Here is a 20607-nt window from a genome sequence, read left to right as displayed (position 1 = left end):
GCGCTTGGCCGACGGCGCCCGTTCGCGGGAGGTAGGAGGAAACTCTTCCGCGGGCGGCTCCAGCTGGCAGCTCCGAGCGGCGGGACGGGACCCGGGGCGCGCTCTCTGGCTCCGGGAGTCCCCTCAGCGGGAGCCGCCCGGTCCTTCAGGGGCAGCCGCGCGCACGCGGGGCCGGGGCCAGCGGTTCCTGCTGCCGCACTTGCGGGGGCTCCACAGTGCCTGCGGGAGCGCGGGGCTGCCCCGGGCAGGACAAGGAGGAGCTGCCACATCCCATCTGTCTCGGTGCAGGGGATGATCCTAGCGACCGTCCCAAGAGCAGCCATCCGGTGGGAGAAACCCGCTCTCCACCGAGGAGGGGCGGTCCCGGGGCACCACTCCCCGGCGGCCCCGCGCCCTCTGTCCGCGGCTGACTGAGCCGGCGGCGCTGCCCCGCGGCCCCTCCCCAGCTCTCCTCGTCCCTCCCGAGCCCGGCGGGGCGGTGCGCGCCCGCAGCCCCCGCCCCCGGCCCGCCGGGGAAGGCGCCTCGCTCGCTCCGCCGCCCCGGGCAGCGGCGGCCGTGGAGCTCTGGCGAGGCGGGGGCGGCCCCGTCCCGCAGAGCGCTCCGCCGCCGCGGCCCCGCCGCCGCTGGAGTCACCGCCGAGCCGAGGAGGAGGACGAGATACCGGGGGGACGCTGAAAGGTGCGTCCCCTGCACACCCCCGCCCGCTCTCACGGGCTCTTTCCCCGACTCCCGAGCGTGGTTGGCTCTCGTCAGGGGCTCTCTGGGGCCCCCACGGCTCTCGTGGCCCCGGGGGGCTGCCGAGGGCTGCCCGGCCGCTGCGGCCGTGCCCGGGGCGGGCGGGGGCTCCGCTTTCGGCCATGTTCCGCAGCCCCTGCGCCCTCCCCGCCTGACCTTCGGCTTACGGCTTCTCCCCCTTCCTCTGGCAGGGTTCAAGGATTGCAATTGCAAATGAAAATTGGGGTGGGCTGCCCTTATCCCACATGCTAGAAATTGTTCTCAATTCATCCCTCGCTTTCTCTCTTCCACTGTACAATGAGTTGTAATTTTTACGTTCGAGTCTGGCAAAATTTAGTCCCAGCTTGGTGCAGCACATCGGAGATGTGGCGTTGGAAGGCGCCTGTGGCTGTAAGGCACAAGGGGTGCTGTGTCTCCCCCTCAGTGGCTCTCTGCTCTTTGGGGGTGCTGCAGGCCCTGACACCCAGGCATGAAGGGGCAGTGCATTCCTCCCAGCTCCAGACTTCTCTTTGCCCCACTTGCTGAAGTGCTGTTGAGTTAGAAAGACTCAAAGTCTGCAAACACTTAGAGAAGTAGTTTCACTGAAGTGTTTGTAGGATCAGGACCAAAGTGTCTAGGTGTGATGCTTATCTGTTCTGCTGCACCCTCTTGGGATGCCACCAGCACAGGTGATAAAGGGAAGAGCCTATACAGGTGACTGTGAACTGGGCTTCTTCTGATAAGGGCAATGAAAGAGCTGGATTAAGAGTGGTAGAGAAATGCCTGAAAGATCAGCTGTACTTCAAGGAACAGTAAAATGTTTTGTTTCATTGTGAGGCATTTGTGTAAGGAACAGAATTGGCCTTCTTGTTCCATTTATTATTTTAAAGTTTTCCAAATATTTCCATCCTCTACATTTGTATGACAAAAGTTTGTAAATATTTCAATCATTTACACTTATATATTTGAAAGAAGATCAGAGAACCTGCTAATTATGAAGCAGCCTCTTAGTAATCATTGCAGAGCAGTGACTATTATGTAGTTTAAGAAGTCATGTTTTTCCAGCTACAAATAATCATCTTTGATATGTGCTATCACATCCCTTAAAAAGTGCATGGCAAACAAGCAATGTTTGTGATCATTACAAAAGCAGTGAAACATACAAGGTGAAACGTGAAACAGACACTGGTTTGTGTAGTAGGAAGTGCTCAAGAGAAATTCACAAGACATAATGGACATGGATGCCCATCTGCACAAATTTGCAGGGGATTTCTAAAAATCTTGCTTTCTTAGTGATCTAAATAGAATTCATTCTTGCCACATTGAGGTAGTAATCTCAGATGCTGTAATGAGTTCATTTGTCTTTTCATACAAGGTAGAAAGTTTGTTATTTAGACTTTGTGACTGTAGACGAGGCAGTGCAGTTCCTGTCCTCTCAGTTAACATTAATTTAACGTGATGCATTTTATGCAATAAAAGTGTGATGTTCAAACCAGGGTTCCAAGACATTTAAAAGGAAAAGAAATACCACAAGGTAAAACTTTCAGATCAAGAAATATGGAAGCCCTACTGCAGAATAACAAATTTCTCAAAACTGTGTTAAACATAGAGCAAGTTCATGGAGATGATAAGGTAATTTGAGATTTGGGAGATTTGTAATATGAGAAAAAGAAACTCTCTGTATTAGGTTATCCAAAAGAATGTAAGAAACAATTTGAGCACTATTTGTAAGTATCCATAGAAGAATTTCTTTTATCAAAGGGCTGTTTTATTTAAGAGAAACATGGATGTTAAGATCCTCTAGTGACTAGAACCTGCATGGAAATCCAGTATAGGACAAGGCACATATTGAAAAGTGACAGCTGTGACTGTTCATGAAAGATGGTAGATTTATAACCACTGGAAATATTTTGCTTAAGTTAGCAGCTCTTCCTTCTTTTTTGGAGAAAAGCAGCTATTATTTACCAATAGCTCTTGGATTTGAAGTGAGAATTAGTTAGAGAAAAACTTCAGTTATTAAGGAGGCAAAAAGTAATTAATCTATTATTTCATTAGAGGGCCATGATTTGCATAGGGATTTTTTTATTAAACATTAAACTAAGGGTTTTTTTTAGTGATCATCTTAATTTATGTGCGTATTGCAAGAGCATTTCTTTATGAGTGTTTTCTTCTAAACACTTCTAAAACACTGATAACCACACTTCAGAACTTGGGTTGTGATTTTGTTTCTTGTTTCTACAGCACTTAGTACAAAACAGATTTTGGGTCATGACTGACTCTTAAATTTTATAAATGACAGTGATACGTGTTATTAGCAATAACTCATATCTCTTTGTTTGGTTGTTTTATATACTTCTTGAAAATACCAGTAACTGGAAGGTTGGAACAAATCATGTAGTTCCAGAGTGGACAGACTTACTCTCATGCCTGTTCACAGTGCAGCCACTGATGGTTTCATTGAGCAGTGTCTATCATTTGATTGTGCAGACAGCAGGTTAACAGCTCTCTGTACCTTTAATATGCAGTCTGATTCATTTGTGAGTAACACTTTTCATCATGTCTCTGTTTTAGGAAGCTGTTAGCATTGCTAGCATTAAATCCATGTTTTCCTTAATTTTGTCCCTTCCTGAGCTTTCTTAATCGTTTAGAAGAGAGGTGTTGCTCATGTTGCTCATGTACTTGAGGACCTACATGACTGAGTACATGTTATGTGAGAGCAGTCCAGCTTACTCTGCTTTATTTGTCTTGGCAAACTGATATATATATATATATCTGCTTATGGGTAGGGTTTTCCATAGTCATGGAAATGCCAGATATTGGTCATATTTCTCTCCTTGATGGTCGTATTTCACTCCTTGATTTTTCTGAGCAAAACATCTATCTGCTGAAACAAGACTTGTGTTTAAGAGCTGAGGATAAAGTGCTGACAGACCTTGTATGAATTTCCTATATTGGGAAGTCTCTAATATTTTTGATCTGTTTCAAGGCACAGAATTTTGGTTTTTACTTGAAACAAGGAAGTTAATTTGTAAGTACATCAATATGCGATCTGGTTTCTCCTACTCTGTCACGTTGACATCTCTGTACAAGACATAATTAATGTCACTGATTTTAAACTAGGCCATCCACAATACTTTCTTCTTAACTGCCCAGTCATTCATAAATAATCCAGCATGTTCAAGCAGGAGCTCGATGTGGCAGCACTTATTGAAACCTGGTAACCAGAGCTGAGAGGAACGAGCTCAGCTCCCCACCAGAATTATCCTTCTTCCAGAGCCTGCTACGTTGCTCCAGTTTATCAAGTGTCAGTGTAATACCAGCTCTTTCAGTAAATGATTTAGAGCAGTAGGGACACAAACCTTGTGGAGTATGTGACATGCCCCACGGAGCTGCCTCCTGCATTCTTTACATCTGAAACTTGTGTGTACTTGGCTTAGCATTGGGGGTACAGACAGTGCAGGCTCAAGTCCTTCAGGAGGAGGTATCTGTGGGCCAGGATAGGTACTGTGACATTTACAGTACTCTGAGGCATATCATTAGGGCTTAAATAGGCTGTCCACTTGGGATACTTTTTATTCTACAGTATGCTATCAGTAAGTAATATTTAATAACTTGTTACAACATTTTCAGTGATGCCTCCTCATTAAAAAAAATGAGTATACTATTGTATTTGTCAGTTGTAACATTTCATTAGTAATTTAAAAATTAAATGCTCAGGCATTTTTCGTGTTCTTTATGTTACTTATTTCAATGTTTTAAATGAGACACAAAAAAGTAGAAACACTGAGAGCAAAGTTGAAGCTACCATTTGAAAATATTTATGGGGTAATGGTTTTATTCTGTTAGTATGCACAAGTGCTGTATAACTTGCATCTAATAATAGTGTGTTTTCTTAAACAAATGACTCTCCAGTTGCGTTGACCTTGCCTTGTGCAGTAGGACCTTGCTGTCTGCTGTTTCAGACAATGCTCTGATGTGAGATCTCTCCTCCCACAGTATTTTTCTCTGTCTGTGCTACAGCATACAGCAAGAATGCTGCTGCAGTGATCTTTGGTATTTGAGGTTTTTGTTACACTGCATCTTCTTTCAAACATGTTCATAATGCATTCCTTTACTCCAAGTACAAAACTCTGTTGCTTGGATTAGGTTAATTTCTTTCTGTAGTAGTACAAATACCTTTCAGCAGTGTTTTGGGGAAAACCAACTTGGTTTCCCTTTGGAATTTAGCAAGATAAAAAGGGATCATACCAGACCAGCTACTGCTGTGTGCACTACAGGCAGTTTACATCAAAGAACAACCTGTAGATTTCTTCTTGAGGAACTTTCTTGATGTGAATGCCTCCATTTTAATTCCTTTAAAGTTTTGGATTTTTAGGTATGTACCAAATTGCAAGGGAAAAAGAAAACACAGTATTGTAATATCCGGGTTGATTTGCATTTTGAAGATGATATTCTGCTTCTGTTCTAATTCTAGGTGATTTTCATACTCTGACTTTTTCAAAGATGTATTTTCTACCAGTTAGTATTGTTCAGTGTGGACAAGTATGTTAAAATGTGTTTATATGAGATTGTTGCCCATTGGTGGGCAATTTCTAATAATTGGATAGTATTTTTCTAACTTTTTCTAGAGTCACGCTTCCAGTGACTTTCAAGTGTGTCAGATGTTCTGTGAGTACATGCATTGTGTCTACTGAAAGCAGTGGGAAAATAACCTCATTGCAGGTATTTCTTGTGAAAGCTTTGAGTTTCTGATCACTCGGTGTGCACCCATTTTAGTTCAGCACTCTTAGGGAAGCAGTGAACATAGAGGAGTGTCTCTGCAAGGCAGGCAGCCCCATGGTTTCTGACTGCAGGAGGGGCTCCAAACAGGCTGAGTCCCTGCTTGGGTGTGGAGTTCATATTCACTCCTTAGCTGTGCCACAGCCCATGGTTTTGGAGCGTTTTCAGTGGCTGTGGTGTCAAAGAAGACCAGGCAGATAATGCTTCTTGAAGTCTTTTGTGTTATGGTACTTCTTCATTAAAGAATATTTCTTACTGTGGCTCCTTTAGAGCCCTTTAAGATTTTCAGTGTAGCATGAATAGTCTATTGTTTGCATTTTTACGTCCAAAAGACGTATAAAAAGGGAAAAATCTTATGATTGCACCTTTTTTGTTTGTTTGTGGTTTTCTTAATAATCAATTTATGGAATAGACAACAAAAATAGAAACAGTGAAATCAAACAGTTGGACACCTGCTGGAATTATTTTTGTCTGAAGAGCCACTCAGAATGTTGCTGTCATTATTTGAATATACATGTCTTCTCATTCTGTGCTTTTGTTCAGAGAAGTGTAAGCAAGAAGTTCAACTTCAGCGGTGGTGTTAACTCAGTAGACTTAGAAATTAAATAGGAAGAAATAGCAACATAAAATAAATGGTTTAATATGCGTGTCATTTAAAAAACCACCTTGACAATACCACTTAGAGGCATTCCTTTTATCATTCGCCTGGGTAATTTAAGTATTTTAGTACAATTATAGGGTTTTTTTTAATTCTGTTTTTTTGTTTGTTTGTTTGTTTTTTTGTTTTTTTTTTGGTTTTTTTTTTTTTTGGATGGATTTAGAAAGTAGCTATCAGTATTCCATCATCTTGTGAAATTATATTAGCTTAGGCCAAGTCCATGTAGCATTGGGTGCTGTTGTTTTCATTGTGGTACTTGTTATGCTTTTGTCCCTCTAGTTAAAGCAGATTTCAGAGACTGTAGGACTGCAATACATGGTTAAACTAAATTGCAGTACAGAGTTGTTTATTAATTCTTTAATAAAGAAATTCTTTAATTTGTCTTTAGATGTGTCAGGTTGAAGAAGGTGGTTTTTTTTTTTAACTAGCCTTCCTGCTACTTAAGCAGAAAACATTTGTAGATAAGTATAAAGTTGACTATTTCTCATTTCTCATTCTTACCTAACTTTTCTAAAAGAGAATAAAAGTTAAATTTATATGTAGTACCCTGGTATAGGAAGGCTGTGATCATTAAAAATCAAGCTTTAGCACCCAGTTTCATTGTGGAGAAATAGTATAATATTAATACTGTTTGTTCTTGTTTGTGTTAAACAGATATTGTCAACTACCAATCTATTTGTGCAGATTGAATTTGTTTATATATAGTTATGGGAACATTTTAGATTTGCAATAATGAAAGAATATTCTTGTAAAATGTTAGTTTAGGCCCATGACTAAGAAGGCATTTATGAGTCTCCTAAATTATTCAATGCTTTTTTTTTCTTAGTGGTCAGCTGAAATTTTTTCTTGTCCCAGCAAATTCTGAGCTATGGTAAATGTTTTTTGCTGGATCCCTGTGTCACTCACTATGAACACTTTTTGGAAGAATGTTTTGCTTGCTCTGATTATATTCATGCAGCAAATTCTGTAACTGTCTTAAAACTTCTTATTTCTTTGTGGTAGGAGATATAAGGACTTCAGGGATCATGGAAAAAAGAGTCTTGTTTAAAATTTTGTAGTTTCATTTGTAGAAAGCAATATGATACCTTGAAAGTCAGTGACATTTTGGATTGCAAATGGTCCTTCTGCTTTACCAGGATAAGGAAATACTAAAATTTTAGATTAACTTTGGGGGCATTGGAAAAATAATGGGGTAGTTTATGATATTAATAAATGGATAATATCTACAATTGAGATGTATCTTCACTGTTTTGTCTCATCATTCTGATCCATTCTGGGGACATACTAACAAACTGATTTTATTATGAAAAATGTGTTCAGAGCATCGAGTTCCAAAATCTCATTTTCCTTCCATGGAACCTTCCTTTTTGTCTTAGAATTATTGAACCATTATTGCTCCCATTTGCATTTTGTTTTTATAAACAAAAGTTCTGTTTTTAAGGTTCAGATTATGAATAATTATATTACCAGTACAACTAGTAATTATATAATAGTTCAACTAGGGCTTCTGGAAAAACAGTCCCTCTCTGAGTACATGACTGTAAGAATTGGCAATACTGGGAATCCCCTTCAGAAATTAATTCTTTATACTTTGTGAACTGTGATTCTAGATTTGCAAGCCAGGTTCAGTAGTGGTGTGTAGAAATAAACAGTTCCCTAGACAGCAGCCTATAAAACAGGTCAGTGTTAAAATATGCAGTAACATCTTTCAAATGTCTGTTTAGCATTAGACTACTATGCCTGCCTGAATTCTCTTTCAGGTTCAGATCATAGCATTTGTTTGGAGTTTTGTTACCTGGTAGGTGTAGGAATGTTAGAGATTCACAGACAGTAATGGGTTTTCTGGAGATCTTCACTTCCACCCTCCCAGAAGAGGCAAGTTTGTATATTCTCTAAAAATTTGTGAATATCATTCTGCTTTGCCCAAAGCTTAACTTCATCTTCGTGTCATCCCCTCGTTTTGTTCCACATGCTATTTATTCTGTTATGCAAGTTGATAATGAAAATGTTTGTCCTTAACAGTCAGTCATCTTGTTGGCTAGGTGCAGAAAGCTGGTTTTGAGGCTAAAATTTCTGATTTTAGCCTCAAAAGATACTGTACCACAGTTACAACAGTACAGCATAGTATTGTCCTTTATAACAGCTTCAGTGCACCCTTGAACTTCTTTTCAACTGTGGTGCTTTACAGAAAGCTGCATAGAATTGACTTAGGAGTTAGTGGGAGAGCTGTAAAAATATTTGAGGAAGGTGTGTGCACAGATTTAAAGCAAAGGAAATTGTTTGGTGTGACAGCATTGGAGCTCTGAGGTTGCTGTTGAGAAGAATGGAAAGCCCTGGACAAAAGAAAAAAAAACAACCTTCAATTTCTTGTTCTTGCTTGCATTTGCATTTAGCAAAACTCTCCCATACATTTTCTGTGCATTTGAGTCAAAGAAATCAGTGGATAATTTTATTAAGAATGCCTTTTTGTCCTGGTTTTCCCGCCTTAGCCATTTTGCTTACAATAAAGCTCTATTCTGTGAGCAACCATATGCATCCCAATAAAGGTTTTAAAGTTTGAATTGAGACAGAGACTGTCTCAGCTTTTGGCCAGCAAATGCAAAGAAAGTTGGCCATGTTCCCTCTATTTGCCAGAAAAGCATGAAAGCTGGGGCCCCTCCTCTGTCTGAGAGAGAGGGAAGCTCTGATCTTTCTGCATACAGAGTTTTGGAAGTATTGGTCCTTGACATATTATTGGTATGACTTGTCTGTCTCTTTCTTGCTTGATGTGACCCAAAGCCCCTGAGAAAAGATCTCTTATCTACAATTGTATATATTAACCTGGGCTTTTTTCTCTGATTATCAGTTTGGTAGTACTTTTTTCCCTTCTACTTGCAGTCCTAAATATCAACAATTAATTCCATGTCTACAGAATTACAGTTTTTTTGCATGTGGCTTGTCTCTCATGCTACTAAATCTAAAGACCTAATTGCTTACTTTTTCAATATTTGATGTACATATGGGTGTGTAATTAAAAAAGCATAGATATTGTACTATTTATTGCATGTTTGTGTGTAGGCATTTCTACTACTTGGTTTGCTCGTATTCAGGAGTTTGCAACTTTCAGTATTCAGATAATCTGACAATCCCTTGAATGATGTATGACTATATAAAATAAGAATCTTAAGTTATGAAGGAGATTATCCATAAAATTTAGACTATTTTTAATGTGTTCTGTTATGGTTCAAAAATAATTAATTATTGTAAAATATTTGAACTTAAAATATTAAAAGTCAGAATATGGGTTTTATAATTAGTACATAATAATATCTCTTGCACTTTTTTTTACCATAACTGTACCTAAGATTATGTATATGTTGCTGTGTAATTTTTTTCTGGTGAGTGAATCATGGAAACTAAGCAAGTACTTTGGTTTTTATGGTTATTATAAGCAGTAATTATGCACACCTGGATTATGTACAGCTATTATTAAGTTATATAAACAATGTACACCCAAACTGCTTGCTTTTTCTCTATAATTACAAAATTTGTAGTGGGTACAGTTTTTGTTTTTTAGAGCAGTAGCTTGTAAGATTAGAAGTGCTGAAATGCATTGTATTTTCAAAAATAAGTTTAAATGTGGTAGTACTACTACCCTTATTACTTCCATAGCTGTTTCTGCTTTTATAAAAGCATTAGAACACTTAAATAAAACCAACCAGCATTAATGAACAAGTAATACACCAGAAAACTATACAGAATCCTTGAATACTTCAGTGTAAGGAGTGTGCTGTTTCTAATTAAATTTGTTCTTAGATTACTCTCATGAAGTGTTCGAAGTTTGTCAAATACTCTGTGAGGTCTAAGGTAGCTTTTGTGTTTGAAGGTAGAGCTTGCCTTTCCTAAACTAAATTCAATTCTACTGATTTTTCTTTTTTCTTAAAGGTAGGTAAAAAGGGAAAGCAGATAGCTTTGGAAATCAGTAAGAAGTTGTCTGGAATACAGTGGGTCTGAGTGTGACACAGTCCCCACTAAATTATCAGGACCAGATCTATAAGGAGGTACTTACAAGATTGCAAGATAAACTCGTAATAAAATAAAAGGGCTACTGATAAAAAATTAAAGAATCAAGAAAACAGTTGATCTTGAACTTGAAGAAAAAGATGAAAATGAAAAAGATTTGCAGGAGCAGCTAACTGTTTTGAGGTGTGGCAGTAGCATGCCTAAGAAGATAGATGAACAATGTTTAATTTGAAATCTCAAAGGACAGGTTAGTCTGCATTCATTTACGTATGCTGGTTTTATATGCTCTTTCTTCAGAGGTCACCTACGGTTATCCATGAACTTTATTCTAGATGTACAGGTACTGTATCTTTATACCTCATCTCCACATTTCTCATACAACCTTGTGAGAAATTTACTTTTCCTTGTTGGCTTTCTATTGACTAGGAAGTACCAGAGAGGAAAGCAATACCATCCACATTAGAAACTGTTACTATTTAAACGAAGATCTCCATGCAGTATGCAAGATACCGATTGAGAAAAGGGAGAGCTACAGTCTGCCTGTTGCACCTCGTGAGTGCTGGAACAGGTGGTACCCTCACTGAGCTGCCATGTGTAAACACTTTCTGTTCATATCATCAATGAACCTGACCAGTTGTGGCACGTCGCTGAGAGGCATCCCCTTGCAGACTGTCTTGAAGCAGGTTTTTGTTTTGCACCGTTTTGAAACATTACAAGGTTTTTGTTGCAAGCAGAGCACTGTTGCCAGCATCAGCCCTTGTTTTGCTCAGAGCTGTGTAGACTGCACAGACCATTATTTTTCCTTGCTGCTTTGCCTCCCTTCAGGGATCTTTTCTCATGCCAGTTATTACTTCATAACACACTCAGCCGCCTGCTGGGGTCAGTGCTGGTTTGAACGGTCTGTCCTGCAGGTGAGCCTCCTCCTGCACTGGTCTGCAGGGTTTTCCCCTCAGCGGGATGAAGTCACTGTTGTCATCTTGCCCAAGAGAAGTCTGATTACAAGGCCTTGGACTGCTCCTTATCTTTCAGTTTGCTGGTTCAGTGCTGGCCTGATAGTGTTTGATTCAGCATTTCAGAGTAACATCCTCATCCCTGTTCTTGGCGACATTGAAAAGTCCATATTCTTAGTACTGCTGGAGTGTTACTTGATAATTTGTTTCCCTCAACTTCTTTTTATCATTTGTGGTTGTGCCTGATGGTGAGACAGATGACCTCTTGTGCTGGGGAGTTGCAGGAGGGATCAGTGGGAGGACAAGCCCAGCGCTGAGAGTCTGCTGCAGTCCACCTGGGTCAAGAAAGGCACCAGTGGGTGAGCTGGGTCCTGATTCTGATCTTAAAAATCTGATCAAATGGTCGGGAGCAGCAGAGAGCGGGGCCTGAGCCCAGAGATGTCAGCAACATAGCTCAGACAGAGCTGGTGCAGTCCTGAGCTGAAATGGCTCCTGGCTTGCTATGGGCGGCTGCAGGTGGGGCTGCTGATGGCGTTAGAGGACTTGGTGTTCTCAGAGCCCTCACAATGCCTCTGATAAATACCCACATTGATCCTGTCCTGGGTTAACACCATGGAATGTTGTGCTGCTTGTAGCATTCATTATCGTGCCCAAGAACGGTACAGAAAGCAGTGTGGTTTGGTCTTAAACTGTTACAGCAGAAATAACCTTGAGTGTTTCAGCATGCGTCTGCTGCCTCGTTATCTTTTACAGTCCTTTTGTGGTTGTGTTCTTTGGCTTGTTTAATTGTGGCACCAGCTGCTTCCTCTGTGGAGCTGTCCCTTCTCTGCTCAAGTTTAGAGCATTGATCAGGCATATGTGCAGACCTCCTCCCTTCCAGGACCTTTCTGACCTAAATACAAGGAGTAGAGTTGTATTGAGTTAATGTGTTAGCAGCAGGGCTGCACAATCAAATGGATGCAAACAATCTTTCTGCTTGACTGAGAAATTATATATGTAACACCCATTTTTATGTAATATGTTATTACAGAGGCATATTAATATAAGAATGTATCCTAGGGTGAAAGAACCAAGATGATTTCCTAGCAACATTTTCAGATTTTAATGAAACAGTTTTGTTTGGATACTAGCAGACTCTCTGGCACGTATTGCCAGTTAAGTCAAAATAGAAAAAAAGGTGTTCTGGAGAAGGAAGTGTCATTTTCCAAATTATGACTGCAGTTTTTAGCCTAGTTTCTTATGGAAATGACTTTGTAAAGGCACACTGTGTGTCTGTACACATTTTCTTCCAACTTTTAACTTGGCTTGTAGCAACTGGGTTTATTACAAAGTGCAGGTCTCAAAAATGCTAGACTCAATAAATTTCATGCAGATGTAACTCAGATATAGAAGAGAAGTTCTGTAAATCATTTTGGCTGTGAAGAAGTCGCACATTAGTTGGGGGTCTGTAGAGGAGAAAGACCTTGGTAATACTAATTCCTTAGCATTAAGAAAAGCTTTTGTTGGAAGTAGCGTCACAGTTATTTCAAATTCATTTCTTCTAGGAGTAACTCAGTTATATAATGCTTGATTATTGTGCATTCTCTTGTTTTAGATTGTACTTTTAGCTACACTACATGAACCTTAAATATCCACTGAGATGCTTGTCCATTGATTTTACCAACAACTTCATTGGGTTAAAATTCCATCTATTCAGCTGGAAGTACAAGAACTTTTTAAGAAATGTAAGAAGCTTTGAGCAAGTGATTGGTTGTGTTAGATAATACAGAATTAGCTTTTGCCACATATTCTTAACCTAATTAACTATAGTTTGTGGACTGAAGTAGACTAAAATCTGGCCAAAAGTCCCATCTCATCAAGGGAGCAGATTTTAATGTTTATAATTCTATATTCTTACTATTCTTGAAGCAAGGAGCTTAACTGTACTACCCATGAGTGACCTGTTTTATGAAGACTGAACTTAAATTGAATACTTGGTGCAGGTTGTCTTTTTATCCTGAAATAATGGATGAAGTACAAATGCACATTTGTGAGCCACAGATTATAAGTACAAGTAGTCAGAAATATTTAATGGACTACTTTCTTAAAGTATCTGAAAGATAATCAGGAAAAGCAAACAAATACCTCCTCAGCAAGGATGTAAGTGTTCATTATGATGATTTTGAAGGTTCTCAAATGAAAGATCACCTAAATATGTCACAATCATTAACAAAGACATGCTATGTTAATCTTCAGGCATGTTTCTCCTTCAGATAGGTTAAGTTGTTAAAGAAATGCGACTGAGACTTAAGAAACATGGAATTTGTTTTGTATTTTCTGTATTTGACTCCATTTATCTTGGAAGATGTGGCAGTATATTATAAAAGAAACTTTGTAATTTTGATTGTGGGTATATTTCTGTCCTATTTATTTATTGAGTGAGATTGAATAAATAGTATTTATAATTTGAATTGCAATGAGGCCTACATGGGTTTTAAAGTATTAAAACATTTAATTTAAAATGATCACTGAAGAGGTCTTTCTCAACAATCAGTTTTATCTGAACATAAGGAACATCTTCCAGCATCCTGAAAAAATAATTTGCAGTTGTGTGGTGACTTGCTGCTTGCACATTTCATTTAGCAAGAGCCAACATCTTAGAGGTTGCTTCATGGCTTGAATTAGATGCAGGGTGGGCTTTCTCCCAGAGAATGATGTGACTGATAAAACCGTCATAGGAAAAAAATTAATGTAGTCTTGATTTGCTGAGCAAATATTATTTGAGTAGTGCTGTTTTCAGTGTCACAGAGCTTAATATCTAGAAATATTAGAACAGTAATAGTAATATGGAAATAATTTAATGTATTTTCAGGGCTGCTGAATCAATAGTCTTCTGAAAATTCCATGTTTTTAAAGAAGATAATTAATTACAATCGAAGTAAACAGGTTGTTTGCTCTTGCCTTGTTTTACTTTTACCCTGTTTTTTACTCTTATATTCTCTCTTAGGCATAATAATATGCATAGAACATAGCAGATGTTCAAAAGAGAAAGAATCAGAGGTTAAATATTAAGTTTCCTGAATGAATGGCATTAATAGATCCAGAGTGGTATACAAAGAAAATCTATTTTGAGAAAGGGAAATTGTGCAGTAATTTAATAATGTCAGCTTTCAGCATTTGAAATATTTTTCTTTGCTTTTCCTTAACTAAAGTGTAAATGCATAAACTGACAAATGACTGAACTTTTGTCCTCCTACAGATTAGCATTTAATTTTTATTTGAAACATATACTGGGGTTTCAAACTCAATCTTATTGTAGTTATGACAGCTGAACAGTAACATTAAAGTTATTTCTCAAGTCATGTTTTAAATAGGACTACTGTGGCTTAACATACTGTGACTAAAAGTCTTAGCTTGGGTTTGCAGAACATAAATTGTAGTGATATATGTGCTTTTAACGTACCCTCAGACATTTTAGTCTCAGAAATATTTTTGTTGCAGGTTTGTTCTGTTCTCACCAGTGTGGCTTGAATTACAGCTAATACAGGACAGCGAGAGAGAGGGAAATGAGAGAAGACTTGGGTGCTCACACGAGGAAAATGCTGTAAGGAAAAACAAACAAGACTAGGAAACTGAAGTGTTCTTGCTGCTTATTGTATCACACCTGGATTGGAGTAATTTCAAAACTTCAGTGGGGTGACAGGTATGACAAAGTGCAGTTGCTGTATATGGAAATATGTGTCAGTGTGGCACATAAAGTCCCTTGAAGACATGGTTTCACATTGGGTACAAATGCTGGTGAGCTCACGTGGGAAGACTGCTACCAGTGGCACTTTGCTGTTAAGCAGAGCTAGATAAGAAAGAGGCTTGCCAGGGCTAGAGATTCCTGCTGGACATGGGGTTTTGCTTTGTGATGTGAACCTCTCTGGTATTGTCTTAGGAAAAAGGAGAATGAGAGTTCATGGTGTTTGCCTATTTGGTAGAGGGTTCTTTACCTCAGGGCTGAACTGTCACTGTGTTACCAGTGTCCAGGCAGATAATCCTGTGCTGTAGAAACTGATGTGCTGGTTTCTGTCACTGCTGAAGTGTGGATCCCAGCACAGGGGCTGAAACTTTGCTGGGAGGCATGGGTGCTTCTCCAGGCGGGGTGTGGAGTGTGGCTGGTATGCTGTGATACTGTAGGGCTTGGCCAGTGGCTGGCTGACCTCTGAAGGCTTGGAGCAGCTGACTCCAACAAATGGTATCCTCTGGTTAATGCAGCATCTCCAAAAGCATTTTTCACAGGTGTGGTAGGAAGAGACTGGGATCAGAGTGTGAAACACCCAGTTCTGTCACTGGTGTGCCATTGTGAATCTGTGATTGGATGTTTTTTACAACTGAAGGCCAACATCTGTTTCCTGCTTACTTCCTTTCACATCTAAGAACTCATCTGGCTTTTATCTGGCTTTCTGTAATTTGTCCTGCTCATGTACTTTGTTTGTTTGATAAAAACTATGATGGATATGGTGTGCCATTTTACTACTACATTAGTCTGTAGTCCCAGGTTAGTGTTGACTCTTTGGAATCATAATCAGTTCATATTTCCAAGTGGCAGATTTTGAATGTGACAACCAAAGTCTCAGCACATTAGTTTTTGTCTGTAAGCCCTCCATTTTGTATTAATGTTTTAAGTGATTGATAAATAAGTATGTACTATAATTTCCCCCATATTTATTAATTGTATTTTGATGACAACAATTATTTTCATTAGTATTTTTACAAAGACACAATTTGAAATATTTTAAAAATAATTTCAAATCAAGGTGTGTTGTGCACAAAGCACTTTGAATTCTTCTTCTTCACTTCCATTTGATAGACTTAGAGCCTTGATCAGTAGAAAAGTCTCCTGTTATTTTTCAACATATTTAGTACTGGGTGGCCTTAATGAAGGGACTTACTGTGCTTTAACAACTGAGGAGAAATGGCATAATTTGACTAAAGTGAAACCATGCAAATGAAGGGGTATGTGTGTGTGTGTGTAGAACTAGAGAATTTTTTTAAGGGTAAGATGAAGGTATGAATGATGGCATTGAGTTCAGGGAAACTATAAAGTTTTCAAAGGCGGACAAAGCCTTGAAATAGGATGATGGATGAATTATTTTCAAGTCTGAAGCTCTAGGTGCTTCAAAGGATCTGAATGACTAATTGTTGGTACTTAAACACACACTCAATGTGTGGGCAGGGCAGTTGGCTTAAAACTCAAACCTCATTTTTAATTGTGTCTATTTTTTTGCATGGTTTGTATGATTACTTTTTAAATTTCCAGATCTTAAATTCTGATGGCACTAGTGCGTTTGTTTTTTACATGCTTTTAAAAAAATCATTTTATTTCTCACTGTATTTCTTATTTTTCTTCTGTATAAGCATTATTTAGCCTATTCTTTTGCGTAATATAGTTTATTAATTGTCAGTAATTTTCTTCTCGCTTTTTATTTTGTCTAATCTTTCTAAGAGATCTACTTACCAGTGATAAGTCTGCTGAATTCTGTGCCTTGAAGATTTTTGTTTTTAATTGTACTGCACTTTGTTTTCCTGTGAGTGACTCAGTGCTTGAAAATCTTTTTTATGCATTTAAGACTGTTTTCACATTCCTCAAAAAAATTAAGAAAAGTTATTCCAGAAGTATTTGTTCAAAGATGGAGAAGAATTATTCTGCCTTCAACAGCTGGAGTTGTGCATCTCAGGTAGAAGGGCTTGTTCTTCCAAGTGTCAGTGATGGAATTACAGCTTCCAGATAAGGTCACTTAGCATGAAATTCAAGTAACCACTAAACAGAAAGTTTATTTAAACAGCTTATTACAGGCCAGATCTAGAAAGAAGTACAGAACTGATCCTGACAGTGAGATAAATGCAGTTTTGGCTTCTCTCTGTGCATCTCCTTGGCAGAAAAGGAATTCCTGTAAAGAAATGAAGACTGGAGCTGGTATCTGGCAGAAGCTTCACATTCTCCCTGATGGAGTGATGAATGATGAGGCAATTGAGAGGGTTCACCATCTGGCAGACATTTGCATAGTTTGAGACATCTAATACACAATTATGTTTAGATAAGTATTCTAGAAATTAGAAAAAAGGCTCTAACTTGACAGGACATATAAATACTGTAGTTCTTTGAGATTTTTTTTTGTTGTTGAAACACAGATGCTGGTGATAAATCTGAAGTTCTGAATGATGCTGTTTGCCAAATCAAATGTTGTTATAACTTGCTTCCAACTGTTCAAATAGGATTTGTGCACATCTTGAGTGATTCTTAAGAGTCTAGCTATTTCCTCTTTACTGTTTGCCCATAGTCCCCTAGGGAGAAATGAGGTTTAGAAAATGGTGATGACATGTTGGTGCCCTGTTATTGTGATAGTATCTCCTGCTTGTTTCTGACATAAAACACTGTAATGAAAAACTTATACTGTGCATGATACAGTATAAATTGAAGAGGGCTCAATAAATGTGGTTTCTTATTCTGTTTAAGGAATTGGTCTGGAACGAACTATAGCTTACCTACTAAAAAACAAAGCCCATTATTCTTTTTTAATTGTAAATTGATAGTTCTAATATACAAAGCATTTTCCTCATCAATCAGTTTTCTCCTTAAGAGCTTGAACTGGGATTATAGTTGTCAAGCATAGTTGTTGGGGTGATGTGACAAAGATGATCAGTAGTTTTATATCCACTTACTATGCCAAACTGTTTTCTGTAATTTCCCAAGAAACACTCAGTAACTGATTGCTTATTCCTTAGATACTATGTAAATAATAGTAATTTGAAATAATTAATGAAATCACTTGGTTGTTGTGTTTTGTATGCTGAAATGACTTTTGCTTAGGATAGTTACCTTGTATACATAGCACGTAGGATGAACACTGAAGAAATGGTTGTAAATGTCCCAGTGTGGCCAGGGTAGAGGGGAGGGTTGTCAGGGTTCTTGCACTTCCCTTTAGCTGTTTTGAATTACTGTCTGTCTCAGTCCAATAGCAGCTAGTCCATGGAAACCACAGTATGTGTTTAGTAATGTCATGTATCTGTTTTGGTCCCCCTTATTCTCTGCACTCATAATCCTGCCCCTACCAGGCATTCACTGAATTTCCTGTGCAGCTTCCATGGCATCATACATACAGAATTGCATTTGGCATCACTGACAGCACCCAGCTTCTCCAAACAATCCCCATCTTCACCTTGACACCCATCCCCTACTGCCTCTCATGCAGTTGCTACTTGTTCCCACAATCCAAAGAGCATCCTCAAACATTTACATGATCCTCTTTTCCTTTGACAGCCTAGAATTGAAGGGCTTTCTAATTTAACTACATCGTGTGATGGTTCTGGTCCTTCACATGCCTTTTCTAAGACTAAATAATGCTCTAAGTTCAACATGCTATATTTTGTTTTCACTGAAGCAGAATTCTGTCTGACTTCAGATTGAGTAATGAGTTACTGGTTAAATGGATAGTAAATTAATACAGTTTTGTAGTCTTTAATTATGTTGGATGTTTTGCCTAGACTGTTGTAGACTGCAGGTCCAGATATCTGGGATTAAGAAATCATTAAATGCTGATATTAATTGTTATTAATACTAATTAGAACCAGCTTGTACTTGAAGTCTTAAAATGCATGCAGTCAGTGTAAATGAAAAAAAAAAGTAGACAAATTCTTTTGTGTCACATGTTTTCAGACTTAATACATTCTAAGAATGCGTGTGCTGAATGGTTGCCAGGTTGTTTATTTTAATTACTCATTTGTCTTTGTTGGCTGACCTCTGCATTCACAATGATTCACTAACGCTGGATCTAATTTCTTATATTTTTACTTTCCTTTACTGATAGAAGGAGCACATTACATTTCTGACATAACTTAGGCCTTGTAAAATGAACCAGTGTCATTATTAATGGATTTCATTAGCCAATCTAGTGGCTTCAGAAAATACCAGCATGTACTGAGTACAGTGCAGGCTTTGCTGTCTGCTTCAAATGCTTTTATGGTCAGATTTAACTGTAAACTACATCACTGTGGATGTACAACGGGAAGAGTATGCTTTTGAATAATTTCAGCTTTTTTCCATGCAAGTGCATGTGTATGTTTGTTTGTGGATTTTATATGGAGCTCTAGGCTTTGGCTACCCAGATGCAGACGGGCAAGTAAAGGAAGCTGCAGGGAGTGATAGTTCTGCAATTCTACACTAAGATATGAAATACAGTTTTATTGGTTGAGCTTGGGAGGTTTTTACTTGATAGCATATAAAACACTGTGTTAACACACTTCATAGCATGTGTAATGAATTCCATCAGTTTCAGGAATTTGCTGTGCACACCGAATTGAAGTCTGTTGATTGCAGTGGAAAGCAGACACTGAGAAGAGTATAACTGAGGACACATGAAACCCCTGTCATCTGTTCAGCAGAGCCACAACTTCAGATATTTTTGCAGTTGTCCATAGATCAGAGGCTTTGCCAATGTGGTATTTACTTGCTATCTCATGAGGTTTTGCATCATACACTAGACATACCAGACTTAGAGAAATTTCAGGGTGCATTTAGACATCCTAGCAAACATGATCTAAACTGAAGCTTCTGCTGAGATGTGTTGTCCCTACCAGGCATTCCTGATATTTTCTTTTCATGGAATATAGTGATCATGTGGCTGCAATTTGTTTGGATGAAAAGAATAATTTTTGACTTATCAACCAAGTGAATCAGTTTGACTCTGTGGATTCATGATCTCCAAATGAGTGAGGTGGAGAGAGTGGGGACAAAAAGAGAAGAGTGAGGAGAGGAATAGGTGGCAGCAACCTGCTAGATTGACATGGCTGAAATATCAAATTAAGTTTGCAAATTGCAGAAATGTATAAACCATATTAGGAAGCATTTTCTTCCATTCCCTATGCTGCTAATTTTCTCCCTTGAGCTATTGTAGCACATTAGTGCAACCATACTACGAATTAGATTAGGAAGATATTTTAGCTGTGAAGTAACTTGAGTAAAAAGATTCTTGAGATGGATCACATTTGCATTGCAGTCACATTGCAGTGATCACAAGAGGATGGGAACAGCTGGACATGCAGTGGGAGCTTCTTATGCAGACATTGTTCCTGATGAATTGGATTTCAAACAGGCACAGATGGAGAAGAGTGATACTGGTAGAGAGAATGAGCAAGGAGGGAATGGAGAGGTGTATGGCCTCAGCAGCTCAGGAGAGAGGTGACCAACAGAGCCAGTGTTGAGGGAGATTTGAGATAATTTCTAGAGAAAATAAAAAGGTCTGAGAGAAGCTGTTTGGGGAGGGTGTGGAAACACTTTGGTGTAAGAGAGAGATGGGAAAATTATTCCATTATTATTAGTAGGAAAGAGAACTGTGAAAGCTCAGTCCTAGTCTGTGAATGGGCTTTTTGGATAGTCAGGGATATAAATGGACTTCTGGCTTTAGTAAATTTCTACTTACAGAAGCAAATCAGTGATGTGATTAGTTTTCTTTTTTTAATGTTTCTTCATAAAATACCAG

The 20607-nt window shown here is 38.8% G+C and overlaps 1 protein-coding gene across 2 annotated transcripts in view; it reads left to right on the top strand.

Annotated features, from left to right (window-relative positions):
* Window positions 1-591: 591 nt before the first annotated feature.
* PLCE1 (phospholipase C epsilon 1) overlaps window positions 592-20607 on the top strand; it is a 137244-nt gene continuing 117228 nt past the window's right edge. For both annotated transcript variants that reach the window (XM_058029094.1, XM_058029093.1), the window contains exon 1: window positions 592-679. The gene's annotated coding sequence lies outside the window, so the exon portion shown is untranslated. The remainder of the gene's footprint in view (window positions 680-20607) is intronic.

Source organism: Melospiza georgiana, chromosome 8 (genome assembly GCF_028018845.1).
Source record: "Melospiza georgiana isolate bMelGeo1 chromosome 8, bMelGeo1.pri, whole genome shotgun sequence".
Classification (NCBI taxonomy): Eukaryota; Metazoa; Chordata; class Aves; order Passeriformes; family Passerellidae; genus Melospiza; species Melospiza georgiana.
This window is presented reverse-complemented; position numbering and strand designations above follow the sequence as displayed.